Below are 13,919 nucleotides of genomic sequence, written 5' to 3' on the forward strand. Positions count from 1 at the left end.
AGAGAAGATCAAGGCCAAATAAGCTAAAAAGATGTTGCCAGGGGTTTATACTGTACCCACTGTTGTCGTGATACATTATACTTGCTCATGTAGGTGTTCAAGTCGACCCCAGATAATGCTGGTGTCACTGGTTGTTGAGAGAATCTTAGATGATGCAGGACATATACTGCTTCAGGCCTGCTTGCACAATCCGGTCTGCGTGCTGGACGGCAGGGACCTGTGTTCTCCAGCAGCAGATGTGTGTCCTTGAGTAGCAGTCAGAAAGCTGCATAGAGGAAAACAAGGAAGGAGGATGTTATCCAATGTTTGAGAAACCAGAAGATGGGGAGGGCCTGATAAAGGGTAGAGTGTGTACCTTGGCTAGGAGAGGGAATAAAGATATAGCGAGAGTATGTGAACCCAGCAGGACCCTGGATAATGTGTGTATTTTTTGGAATAAAACGGAGCATTGACTGTACCTCCATGAGGATGTGTCTTTGACTCTGAAGCTCCTTTTTGCATCTTCTCGTTTTATCTGGTGCCCGGAAAGGTGATAAAAAACGCGAAAAGGCAGAAGAATGCGGATAGCCGATTGATTGATCTCCTTGCGGTCAGACGCGGTCGGAGACGTGAGAGGCTGATTGGAGCTGGACAGAGAAGTTTCAGTCGCGGGGCAAGTCAGCGCGAATCGAGGTAGGAAGGATCGCTACCTTCCCCCTGTCGCTTGCTGCAAGCATGGAATCGGAATTTGCTGCAGCTAAAAAGCTGCTGATAGGCATCCTCGCTAAGCGAGGGGAAACAGTAGCTGAGAAGGTATTAGACAAGCTTATTGCTTGGACCCGTGAAAACGGTTTTTTTAAAGTACCCCCTCTCCTTTTCACCTTTGAGGAACGGCGGGGTTTGGGAGATAGACTTTGGGACTTGACTACCCTCGCCGCTACTAGGAAACTTCTCGGTCGTGCAGTCATCCTGCTGAAGGGGGAGTGCGTCGCGGCCTGGCACACACTGCCCCGACCGAACCGCGTGAATTCGAACCATGGTCGCCGCCACCCCGTGCAGAATCGTGGTGCAGACGAACACCAGAGAACCGCTATGGTCGGAAGACCCTCACGGTGTAGCAGAGCAGGGCAAGGCAGCGCCGCGGGGATAAAGCAGGAGCGCCCGAGAGCCAACAGGAGAGTAGCCCGGCAGTAGCGGTGCAAGAAAAAACCAGGAGCGGCCCCAGAGGGAAACTGGGATGGAACAACCCCGGAAAAGTATCACTTCTTGTTGAGAAGGGGCGCAGGCTAGAAGGCTGCTTTCCCGTGTTTCTGTTAACTCTCGTGTTGACTCTGTTGTCTGTCCGGTGTGTCGTTGTGGGCTCACGGTGTTGCTAACTATGCCATGCTAGTGTGTGTGTGTGTGTGTGTGTGTGTGTGTGTGTGTGTGTGTGTGTGTGTGTGTGTGTGTGTGTGTGTGTTGGGGGTTGTGCGTGTGTGTGGAGAAGCGACCATGGGTTTGTTGGTAACTGTTAAAACCCAGGGATGAGGGTCCGGGAGAGGTGTCTCAGATGACACAGGAGCATAGGAATTTCCCTTTGAGATTATTCAAACTTCCGCCGGTGCCGGCAGCCGCGGCGGAGAGGCAGCTCGGGCGCTGCGGGGCCGGCGCGAGGGTTGGTGGGGGCAGCAGCAGCGAGAACAGACACTAAACAAATTCAGCGGGTTCTCTCTCCCTTCCCCCCTCCGCGAGGGGGGAACAGCAGCAGAGGTTGCAGTGAGAGAGAAAACTAAAATAACCATCTTTCCTTTTTCTGTTACTCTTGGGGAATAGGTGTTTAAAACGAACAAGTTTTTCCGGGAAATGAGTATTTGTACGGAAATCTTAGTGAAATGCCTTATTCTTAGCTGTATTTGACCCCTATAAAACCCTTCTGCAAAAATATCGTATTCAGCAAAAAAAAACAAACAAACAAAAAAACCCAAAAAAAAACCCCCCAAAAAACTAGGGTTTTGACAAAAAGGATTAAAAGCCCTCTTGCAAAGCTTTACCTTTACCTTAGCAGAGAAAGAGATAAGGTGTTAGTGGCTCACACAATAGAGATAGTTTGTTGCCGAGCAACTGAGTGGGAGGTTTACACCTCCTCTGACCAAACTCAAAAAAAAAAAAAAGTTTACATTACCAGTTTCTCAGGACTGGGAGGGGGTGTAGAACCCTCCTGCTTTATAGAGGCTGCAACTTTGCAATCTTCTGATTGGGGAAAGAAATATTTTTGCCTTACAGTTTGTGGGAGGGAGGGCAAAAAAATCTAAAAAACCTCTTCTGTCTCGCTTTGAATCTCCCTGCCTACAGGATAGGGGGGGGAGAAGCGAAACACTGCAAACTGAAACCTCAGTCACATACCACAGTAGAGATTTAAAGAAAAAAAAAAGAAAAAAAAAGGTTAGAAATAATATTAAAATTAATGAAAAGAGTCACAAATAAAAATGTATTCATTCTCAATCTGTCATTAGTAATTCTCATGAATAGAGGAGCCAAACTGTGGCTCCAGCGAGCTTGACCAGAAGCTGGGAAGATGATGCAGAATACAGTAAATTAAGGAAACTATTCTAATTGCATTTTTCATTTTTTGTATTAATCAGGACAACAACCACAGCCATGCATTGGCCATTCAGTGCAGGTCATGTATCTTAAAGAACAAAATACATTGTTTTTTCTTTCTTATGTAGCAGGTCTCTTGCCCTAATAAATATTACCAGAGCTAAGAAGGTTTTTGCTTCTTAGATTGGTATACCAACAATGTATTTTAACTTATTGTTCTATGTTGTATTGCTGGTAAGCAAGAATCAGAGTTAGGATTAAAACTTACATTTTGACTCCAATATAGAAAGTCATAATATGATTAAATTTGTATTATGAATTTAGCTGGAATTTGAAAACAAACTCCAAATTCTATATCAACTGACTTTTGAAGATCTCTCACTGGCTTTAGAGATATCTTCAGCGAATTTACTTCATAATATCCAAACTGGAAAAACTTTAAAAGAATGAATTGCTAGTATAGTTTGAATAATGCTGTCAAATTACCAGACAATACTATAGTTATTGATATTATATTTCTATTGTCTCTCCTGGAAGTTGATATTGTTTGCATATGCTTTATCCCAGGAGTTTTATAGTAAGTGGCAAGAATTGTTTAAAATCTCTCTCTCCCCTCTCTGACTGCTGCAACATATAAAAGAAACCTTTTAATTTACAACTCCACACAAGATTATAAATAACAATGCATGAAGTGCTGAGCCTCACAGAAAAAGAACCCTGTGTTAGAAAGCAAGACAGTGACTAGTCAGCAAAGCTGTAAATGAAAGGCTGATGTTTTTTGGACTCATCGCCCCCCCCTTCTCCCCCCATAGGCCCTAGCTCGCATCATACCCGCAATCCTTTGATAGACTGCTAACTTCATAGCATGATGGTTTCTGTTGTTTGAATGCTTTATCTAAATTGTGCATTCCTTTACTGAATGCCTTAGTTGAGTGAATTTTGATCATGTCCTGGATATTTTTCTTTATGCTCTTAATGCTCTTGGGTTTTTCACAGCACACAGGCTTTGACCATTTAACACAAGTAGTGACAGTGCCTGGTGCCTGGTTGTATTGCACTACCTTCTTTGTCCTACATGATTCTCTACAGCCTTTTATTAGTAACTGACAGCCAACCACTTCGTACTATAAAACCTATATTCCTCTCATACGGTCGAGTTACAAAAATTCTGAAATTTGAAATTCTTTTGTGAAAATTGTTTAATAGTCTAGGCTCTATTTTGCAGAAATTCCGCAGATTCATTCTGTAGCCCGAACCTGTGAGATTAAGCACTCCTGTTCATCTATTCCAACTTGGAGATTAAGTCTACGTTCAAAAGTGAGATGCTGACCCCCTGTATGCTGACTGCAAAGAGATTATGATTACCTACAACCACGGCATAGCATGCAAGTGACCCTGGCTGACCCAATGAAGCAGGAACAGCTAGAACCTATTCTGATCTCTTCACTAAAGATCGATATGGTTACAAAGATATTATTGTCTACCCTTTTCCTATTAGCCCTTTGTTGTAGATATTCTATGTTGTTTTCCTTGTTTTTCATCAATATGCTGCTTAACTTGTTCAACAATGTCATGGTCCAACTACAGACCATACGGTGGGAATGTATTTGTGCTTAATTGGATGATGCAAGTGCTGATAGATGGGAACTTTGTCCCTGAAACAACCATCTTGTATAACTTGAGATTAATTGGTATTTTGCTATTGACAACTCTCCAAAAACATTTGAAAGAAACAGTGAAAAAGAAGATGATGTTAAGACAGACCCCCGAGATACAGCACGCCACAGGCAAATCATATAAAGACCCGTCCTTACACAGGACACTAAGTTCAAAGTCAACAAAGCTAAGCATGCAACAACTAACCTAACAGTTTAATTTCAGTACAAAAAAAAAAAAGGGGGGGGGAGTGAGGAAAGATAAGTTCATGAATGGTCTTGCTGACTGTTTCTTGAGGTTGCTTGCCTAAATAGCCAGAATTGTTTTAAAGGTGGTGGAGAAGTGGAGCTTTTGAAGTTTTTGTAGTGACTATTGACAAGTTCTCTTTGAAGTCCAAAAGGTCATTTGCATAGAGAAGTGCATGTTTTGCTTTAAAAATAGGAGTATATATTTATCTTTAAATTATAAGAATGTTTGTATGTATTTGGGTTTTGAATTGAATGTGAAGCAGAAATATGTTTATGTTTTCCAAGTTATACTTTCATAAAAACAATAAATGCATAATTAGATCTTACTCATCTGAGGGCAAAGCACAAGAATGATAATTTCTCAGTTCACAACCAGAAAACACAGTAAAATACAACTCAAAAGTATGTTTGTGTGAGAGCATGAAGTGATGGCCATCACGCATGAAAGTTGTGTGAATGTATGCATGTGGATGTATGAATATATGATTATTAATATATTCTGGTTTTGCTCACAAATGCATAAACCATATTACCTCACATATGAATAAGCACCTTTAGATAACAAGTAGTAGACACATAACCCTGAGTTAAATGAAGTTTCGTTTGCAAAATAAGTTTTCAAGAACCACATGGAACAAAGAGTCGAACCAAGCGAAATGTGCATCAACTAGGGCCAGATTGTAATGATAACCTTCAATTGTGGGACATTCCAACCAACATAATTGCTTCCTTTTTAGCACCAATTGGCACTGCGAAAGCATTGAAAGAAATTAAAAAGGTCAGGATGTTGGACTGCTAAACAATTAAACATAACATCAAAAATTTTAACTGAACTAACAAATGATATTGATAGCATTAGGCACGCTGTCTTGCAAAATAGAGCTGCAATAGATTTTTTGCTTTTAGCACAAGGGCACAGATGTGAAGATTTTGAAGGCATGTGTTGTATGAATTTATCAGATCATTCAACCTCGATACACGCTGATCTCCGAAAGTTGAAAGACAACATGAAAAAGCTTACTGTCAATGCGCCACCATTTGAAGAATGGTTAAACAATCTAGGATTATCAGGATGGCTACGAGACTTGGTAAAATCTGGAATAGTTATTTTGTTGGTGATTTGCGTTATTTTGATAATTGTACCGTGTATCTTGAAGTGTCTTACGGATATGGTGCGAAAGACCATCAATCAGGCCTGGATTGTGCAAAAGAAAAAGGGGGAATTGTTGAGAGAATCTTAGATGATGCAGGACATATACTGCTTCAGGCCTGCTTGCACAATCCGACCTGCGTGCTGGACGGCAGGGACCTGTGTTCTCCAGCAGCAGATGTGTGTCCTTGAACAGCAGATATCAGAAAGCTGTTTAGAGGAAAACAAGGAAGGAGGATGTTATCCAGGGTGTGAGAAACCAGAAGATGGGGAGGGCCTGATAAAGGGTAGAGCGTGTGCCTTGGCTAGGAGAGGGAATAAAGATATAGCAAGAGCGTGTGAACCCAGCAGGACCCTGGATAATGTGTGTATTTTTTGGAATAAAGCAGAGCATTGACTGTACCTCCATGAGGATGTGTCTTTGGAGCTCCTTTTTGCATCTTCTCGTTTTAACTGGTCATCTGTTCTCTCTTCATGGCTCTGTTGTTCCAAGGTATCACCTGCAGGCCCTGGATTTCTGGAAGTGGATTCTGCAGTTCGTTGTTCCAGCTCATAATAAGGCCGTATATATTTAGCTGGCAACCACCTAGGTCCTGCAGGAAGAAGAACACACTCATATCTTCTTCCCCAAGTAATTAGCTCAACAGGTCCTTCCCACTTATGTGTCTCAGGATCTTTATATTGGACCTTTGGTTTAGATGCTGAAAAGTGTTTTGCTGAAAAGTGTCGTTGTACGGCAGTAGTTGGAGAGATATCATCCTGCATATTCAAAAAATTTAAAACATACAGGGCTTTTTGTACTTGATCATGCACTGAGGTTAGGGTATTCCCCCTTCTTTGTTTTTCCAGAATGGCTTTCCGAGTGCAATGAGTACGTTCCTCAATGGCTTGGCCCATGGGAACATGAGGGATACCAGTAACATGATTGACTCCCCAGTCTTGCAAAAAATGCAGTGTTGAAGCAGCAGTGTAGGCAGAGCCATTGTCTGTTTTGATAGATTTTGGCACACCCATGACTGCAAAAGCAGCGAGCCAGTGGCTTCAAGCGTCTTTAGCTTTTTCACCTGTTCTAGCAGATGCATGAATGTAACCAGAAAAAGTGTCAACTGTAACATGTAAGTATTTAAGGGTCCCAAAGGAGGGCACATGTGTAACATCAGTTTGCCACAGTTTGTTGCTTGAAAGACCTTGTGGATTAACTCCTCCTGCCATGGGTAATGAGGCAAATACCTGACAATCAGGACACGCACAAATGATATCCCATGCCTGCGTTCTTGTTAAACGAAAAGATTTCTGTAAAGACAAGGTGTTTTGATGATAAAAGGAATGAGACAGATGTGCCTGTTCAAAAAGATTCGGTACCACAGCTGGCATGGTTAACTAATCCGCCACTGAATTACCTTCTACGATTGGTCCTGGCAAGTTGGTATGAGAACGAATATCCAGGCAGCGGCTGCACAGTGGTAGCCGCTGGCTCGGTGCCTAGCGCAGGCGCAGAGGAGATCAGTGTCGCTGTCTGCGCAGACTCAGTAGAGGGTGGTGCGGGCAGTGCTGGCTGCACAGGCACGGTAAAGGGCGATGTCGCTGGCCCCACGCCAACCCTGCTCTCCACAGTCTCTGCTTTTCTGCGAAACTGAGTCAGACCCGCCGCTTTTAAGGCTTTTGGCGTCCACGTTTTAGCAGGCGCGGGTGCTGCAGATGCTCCAAAAACAGACTGTTCTGTGCAAGTTTGTACCACAGTCCCGCCGTCTCCCACCAGGACCGCCTGTGTAGCTAATGATACGCCGCTCAGAGCTTAACTCTTGCAGCTATTCAACTACAAAACACCACACAGTAGGATACTTTTTAACGACTTTTGACCCTTTTGTGGTCTCTTCCCACAGCCTTTTCCCTATCAAGTCCCATGTAGACACATCAAAAGCAGCTGCAGCCCTGGGAATTAAGTCTTTTGCCCTAGCCCATTTGAGCAGCTGTCTGAGAGCACTTTCGTCATAATTAAGTTCTCTCAGAGAGTATTAATTGTAGGAGCCTTCCTACCACCTTTTCCTCTTTAGAAAGCATAGACCCCATGCTCCTCCCCCAGTCGCTCACCTGGTCAAGGCGAGATTCCAGCAAAAGCTTTACTGTGCACGGCTTTTGAATTCTTAGCGCTGGGGCAGCGTTGCTTTTTCTGAGTGCTTCCCTCAGCTTCTTTTCCGTTTGCCTTTCATCCCTTAGAACAACGAATCTGAAGTCCCTGTTAAACAGGCACCATTTATTGGCGGAGGGGCTGGAACAGATTGCTTTATTACAAAAGGATACTCATTATGTACTGTTACTACACCCCAACGCGTAATCACCTCTTCTACAGTATTGGATACATAAAAGAAACATACTCTGTTGTCCAGTGCTAATTGGACTATAACAGGTGTCCATATGAGCTGAGAAAACTTGTTTACCTCTCGGGACTCCTCCTTAACCTTGGCACTGATCCTCTTTTGTTCTAGCTTCAGAGACTGAAGCCATGTTAACTACGCAGTAATTTTTACTGTCTGTACCCAGCTATGCCAAGGCAAGGCCTACAGAAATGCAGGAGAGATTGTTCACACAATCCTACTCTCCCAACATGGGTTATATTCCTGAATATAACCTAACTGATTATATTCTTGTGTTTTTTCCTTCTTAAATTTTAAATGTAAAATTTTACCAAAGTGAAACATGTAAAAAGGAACATATTTCAAGCAATTGATCCCCACTCTAAAACAAAACTAGATTTGAAACTGAGTAAATATTTTTGTTTTCTTGTACAATTAGTCATTATACAGGTTTTTAATACAGATTTTCCCCATCCTTCCTTTAGCAGCACTTTGTCCTATATGCACTTTTTCCTATATCTGTTTCATAGAATTCTAGGACAATTCATAGAATTACTGTCATATACTGAATTAATTTCCTTCTAGAGAGATTCCTAGCTTAATTTTTTCATCAAACTGAATTTAAACCACTATATTTAATAAAAACCAAAGAGGAGTTAATCTCAAGTGTTGCTTGATAGCATTGTCTGGGATAAAGTAAGACCAGAGGTTAGGCTGGAACTTTTTATACTAATTTTTGTTTTATCTTTCTTTTGGATATGCTGTATTCCACACACCCAGAGCCTGATTTTGTACTCCCATTTTTGGGAGTTTACCTAGTTTAAAACTGGATCATTACAGTATTTTAATAAATGCATTAAAATCAGACCCTTCTTTTACAGTGTGTTATGGTTTAACCCCAGCCAGCAGCCAAGCCCCACGCAGCTGCTTGCTCACTCTTCGACCAGTAGGATCGGGGAGAGAATCGGAAGGGTAGAAGCTAAAAATCTTGTGGGTTGAGATAAAGACAGTTCAATAGGGAAAGCAAAAGCTGCACATGCAAGCAAAGCAAAACAAGGAATCAATTCACTGCTTCCCATGGACAGGCAGGTGTTCAACCATCTCCAGAAGAGCAGGGCCCCATCACATGTAATGGTTACTTGGGAAGACAAATGCCATCACTCCAAATGTCCCCCCCTTCCTCCTTCTTCCCCCCACTTTATATACTGAGCATGATGTCATATGGTATGGAATATCCCTTTGGTCAGTCGGGGTCACCTGTCTTGGCTGTGTCTCCTCCCAACCTCCCATGCACCCCCAGCCCCCTTGCCAGTGTGGCAGTATGAAAAGCAGAAAAGGTCTTGGCTCATGGATGGTGGTCAGTGCTCTCTGGGGATGGCTAGAGAGATGGAGAAAGGCCAACTGGCAGGACAAAGGTGGCTGAGATGTGGCAGGACATTGTTGGCCAGGTAGAGAAGCTGAGTGTGAAGTTCTGTCACGTACCATGCTCATGTACCCAAGAGTCGGGCTAATGAAGAGCATCGTAACAACAAGCAGGTGGACCGAACTGCCAGGATTAAAGTGTCTCAGGTAGATCTGGATTGGCAGCACAAGGGAGAATTATTTCTGGCTCGATGGGCCCATGATGCCTCCGGTCAACAGGGGAGAGATGCAACATACAGATGGGCTCATGACTGAGGGGTGGATCTAACCATGGACAGTGTGTCACAGGTTATCCATGACTGTGAGACGTGCTACCATCAAGCAGGCCAAGCGGGTGAAGCCTCTATGGTATGGTGGACGGTGGGTGAAATGCAGGTATGGGGAAACCTGGCAAGTTGACTACATCACACTTCCCCAAACCCGCCAAGGCAAGCGCTACATGCTGATCATGGTAGAAGCAACCACTGGATGGTTGGAGACATACTCTGTGCCTCACACCACTGCCCGAAATACCATCCTGGGCCTTGAAAAGCAAGTCCTGTGGCAACACGGCACCCAGGAGAGAATTGAGTCTGACAATGGGACCCATTTCAAGAATGGCCTCGTAGACACCTGGGCCAGAGAGCACAGCATTGAGTGGGTGTATCATATCCCCTACCATGCACCAGCTGCTGGAAAAGTTGAGCGGTGCAATGGACTGCTGAAAACCACCTTGAAAGCACTGGGTGGGGGGACTTTCGAACACTGGGAACTGCATTTAGCAAAGGCCACCTGGTTGGTCAGCACCCGAGGCTCCATCAATCGAGCTGGCCCTGCCCAATCAGAACCCTTGCATACTGTAGATGGAGATAAAGTCCCTGTGGTGCATATGAGAGGTATGTTAGGAAAGACTGTTTGGATTAGTCCCACCTCAAGCAAAGGTAAACCCATCCAAGGGATTGTTTTTGCTCAAGGACCACTTGGTGGGTAATGCAAAAAGATGGGGAGACACATTGTGTACCACAAGGAGACCTAATTTTGAGTGAGAATGGTCTGTAATGTTTCATTGTATATATATATATGTATAGAGTTTTAAAAAATGTTAATTTAGGTATGACATAGACGGTATAGAATAAGGGGTGGATAATGTCCTAGTTAGAGCAGCTGGGACCAGTTCATCACTGTGTGGGTGTAACCCAAACTGTGTATTCTACACCTTCTATGTCATTTCCCAGGAACTGTTAACAATAGACCATTTGCAGTAGCTGCCCAGAGCACACGTGACCCCTCAGGCTATAGTTATGGGTGATGTTAACTCCCCTCCAGGGAGTCATTAGCACCTCCACATCCAGCCTGAGGGGTCATGTCTGCTAATGGGTCGTCAAGGATTCCAAAAATATCTCATGACTCACATCACCCATTGTGGAACTCCCTGCCCTGGGGGAGATACTGGGCATTCCCACTCGAACCTGAGTGTATATAATCTTGGAGTCTTGGGACTTCTGGCCCGTTTGTTGGATCCAGGGGAGGACCAGAACCTTGACCAGACTGTGACCACCACTCTTGACCAGACTGTGATCACCACCCTTGAGTTGTAGCTCTTTTATCTCAAAATGAGTGAGAAAACATTATGTTCCATTTGTGTCACATCCCACAGTTGGTGCCTGGGAGCTGAGGGAAGGAAAATCTTCCCACGGTACATACAGCACTGGAATATCGACAGTAACACAGGTTCTTGAAGCAGAGATCCCCCACACACAGCCCGCAGGGAATCCCCCAGGAGGTACAGGTCCATCTGTTTCCCTGAGGCAGCTCATCTCACATCCCAGCACCACTATGGTGATGTGGACTAATCCCCACATGAGCACAGGGGCAGGCCAGGGGTACAGAGTCTTGCCAGAAAGAAACTCCGGGGAAGGTTGCTAACACATAAACAGCTCTTCTTAGGAGAAGACGGTCTTGTTTTTATTGTGCTGGAGGCTGATGGAATGTGTTGCCTTAAGAGACCACAGAAAAAAGGACTCCAAGTCAATTTAGTGTATAAAATAAAGAGAGTAGGTCCTTTAATCTCAGTCCTGAGGCCCAGGGAATACACGATGCATCTTCCATGTTGTTGCCTTAAGGTTTTGTGCTGGTTTAAAAGTTAACCAGCAGGGAAATCAACTCAACTCAAAAGAGAGATTACAAGTCAGAATAACAATTTAATAAAATAATACAATAAGTACGACCACACAGACAAGCAACCGGCCCTAACCCACAAAACCCAAATGTACAACCCAGCACCCCGGGGCACAAACAAAGCAGTGCTCCCCCCCTGAGTCCAAAGCAAAGGGAGAGGGGAAAAACCTGCCGGTGGGAGAGCTGCTGTAGTCCGGCCAAAAGTGGTGATTGCAGTCCAGCCGAGGGTGGTGGTCTCAGTCCGGCTGAGAGCGGTGAGCTGCAGTCCTCCTCTGGATCCCACGAGTGGTGGAAAGGTTCTGAAACTCCAGGTTTATATATTCTCCAGCTCAGGCAGGAATGCTAAGTCCCTCCCTCAGAGCAGGGAATTCCATAAAAGGATGCTCAGTCCTTCCCTCAGAGTGGGGAATTCCATAAAAGGGCATGAGGACAGAAACATCCCCCCACCTCGCAGGTCTCTACTGACAACAGTTTCTGGGAAATGGCATGGAAGGCTATAGAATACACAGTTTTGGGCTACACCCATCTGTCGGAGGACAGAAATTGTGTGAACAATTTTATTGCCTTTCTGTGACCTTGGCATGACTGGGTGCAGACACTAATAATTACTGCGCCACTAATATGGTTGCAGACCTTATGCCAAGGTGAAGGAGGAGTTCTTTTGACAGGAAAACAAGTTTTATGGACACCTGCTGTTATCCAATTAGTACTGTACACCACAGTATGTTTTCCTTATGTATCCAATGTAACCTGGGGAAGAATCACGTCTCTGTGCCACAGGCAGCATATAGGCTGCCTTTCCTCTAATAAAGGGGACATTTTTGCCAATCATATTGATTTGTGTGCAATTCTGTCCAAGCCGTTACCCATCCAGTTGTTCTAACTAGGACAGGGTTTTTTTTGGTTTGTTTGATTTTTTATTTTTAATTTATAGGTTTTAGAAGTAGTTATGTAGATTTTAGAAACAACTGCATTTATTCCTTCACCCTTTAGCACAGTAGTTACACATACACCCAACCCTCTTACCCCATTCCATATTCCCCATATCAAGTCCCCCTAAATTCCAGTAGCATATTTAGTCTTCTTTTCAAGGTAGGCCTTCATTTTGTTTAAGAACATCTGCTCCCTGGTCTGGACCACCAGATATCACCCAGAACTTTGGACAAACTCCAAGGACAGTGTGCCCGTAAGAAGATGAAGATGAGGAAGAAAGGGTCTCAAAACGCCTCCAGACTCAATTCGTGAGGGGTAGGTTGGGGGGTGGAATGGGGCAAAGGCCAGGGGGTGGATAAATCAGGTATTGGATGGACATTATTATAAAATTGTAACACTGGGTCGGGGGGCAGCGCATGCATGACTTGTAACCCCAATGCCTGAGAGACATCATTAAAACCTTCCCTTACCTTACCTCCAAATTAATTTGCCCTGGAGTTTTTTCTCCCTGAGTTTTCTTTAGGTAACAGTGTCCACGGGGTTCCACAATTTAAGGTATTATCCCAACCAATCCCAGATCTATCCACCCCCCAGATCCTCTCCCCGGTACACACCTTTGGGAATTGAGTCTGGGGTCTTTGGGACCCCCTCTTCCTCATCTTTGTCTTCCTCACAGCACGTTCAGTCCTTGGAGCTCCTCCAAAGTTCTGGGTTTGAAGGTCACTTTGTCTGAGGGGTATCTTGTTCAAGCCAGGGTGCAAATGTTCTTAAACAGAATGAAGGCCTACCTTGAGGGAAGTCTAAACACGCTAATGGAATTTAGAGGGATTGATATGGAATGGGGAAACAGGGTTGGGTAAATGTGTAAACTACTGTGCTAAAGGGTGAGCTAACTACAGCTACATTAAAATCTACATTCACTACACAACTACTTCTAAAATTAAGTCTGGAAACATGGGGGCCTTGCACTCCACACCAAATTTCATGAGTTTGTGGTGCGCTGTTGGGAGCTTGGTGAACTACCATCAGACCTTCGTGATGCTGTCATCATCACTTTGTATAAGAAGAAAGGTATTAAATCAGATTGCTCAAACTATTGTGGTATTACTCTGCTCTCCATTGCTGGCAAAATCCTGGCAAGAATACTCTTGAACAGACTAATACCCACTATAGCAGAAGGAATTCTACCTGAAAGTCAGTGTGGTTTCAGAGCCAACAGGAGCACCACAGACATGGTATTTGTCCTCAGACAACTGCAAGAGAAGTGTAGGGAACACAACAAAGGTCTCTATGTAACCTTTGTCGACCTCACCAAGGCTTTTGATACTGTGAGCAGAAAAGGTCTCTGGCAGATTTTGGAATGTTTAGGTTGTCCCCCCAAGTTCCTTAAAATGATCATCTCACTCCATGAGGATCAGCACGACCAAGTCAGATATGGCA

General features: G+C 44.0%; 1 protein-coding gene across 1 annotated transcript in view; it reads right to left on the bottom strand.

Moving 5' to 3' along the window:
• LOC116780036 (syncytin-A-like) overlaps positions 1-13,919 on the bottom strand; it is a 1,173,168-nt gene that overhangs the window by 459,802 nt on the left and 699,447 nt on the right. The gene's annotated exons all lie outside the window — the stretch shown is intronic.

Source organism: Chiroxiphia lanceolata, chromosome W (genome assembly GCF_009829145.1).
Source record: "Chiroxiphia lanceolata isolate bChiLan1 chromosome W, bChiLan1.pri, whole genome shotgun sequence".
Taxonomy (NCBI): Eukaryota; Metazoa; Chordata; class Aves; order Passeriformes; family Pipridae; genus Chiroxiphia; species Chiroxiphia lanceolata.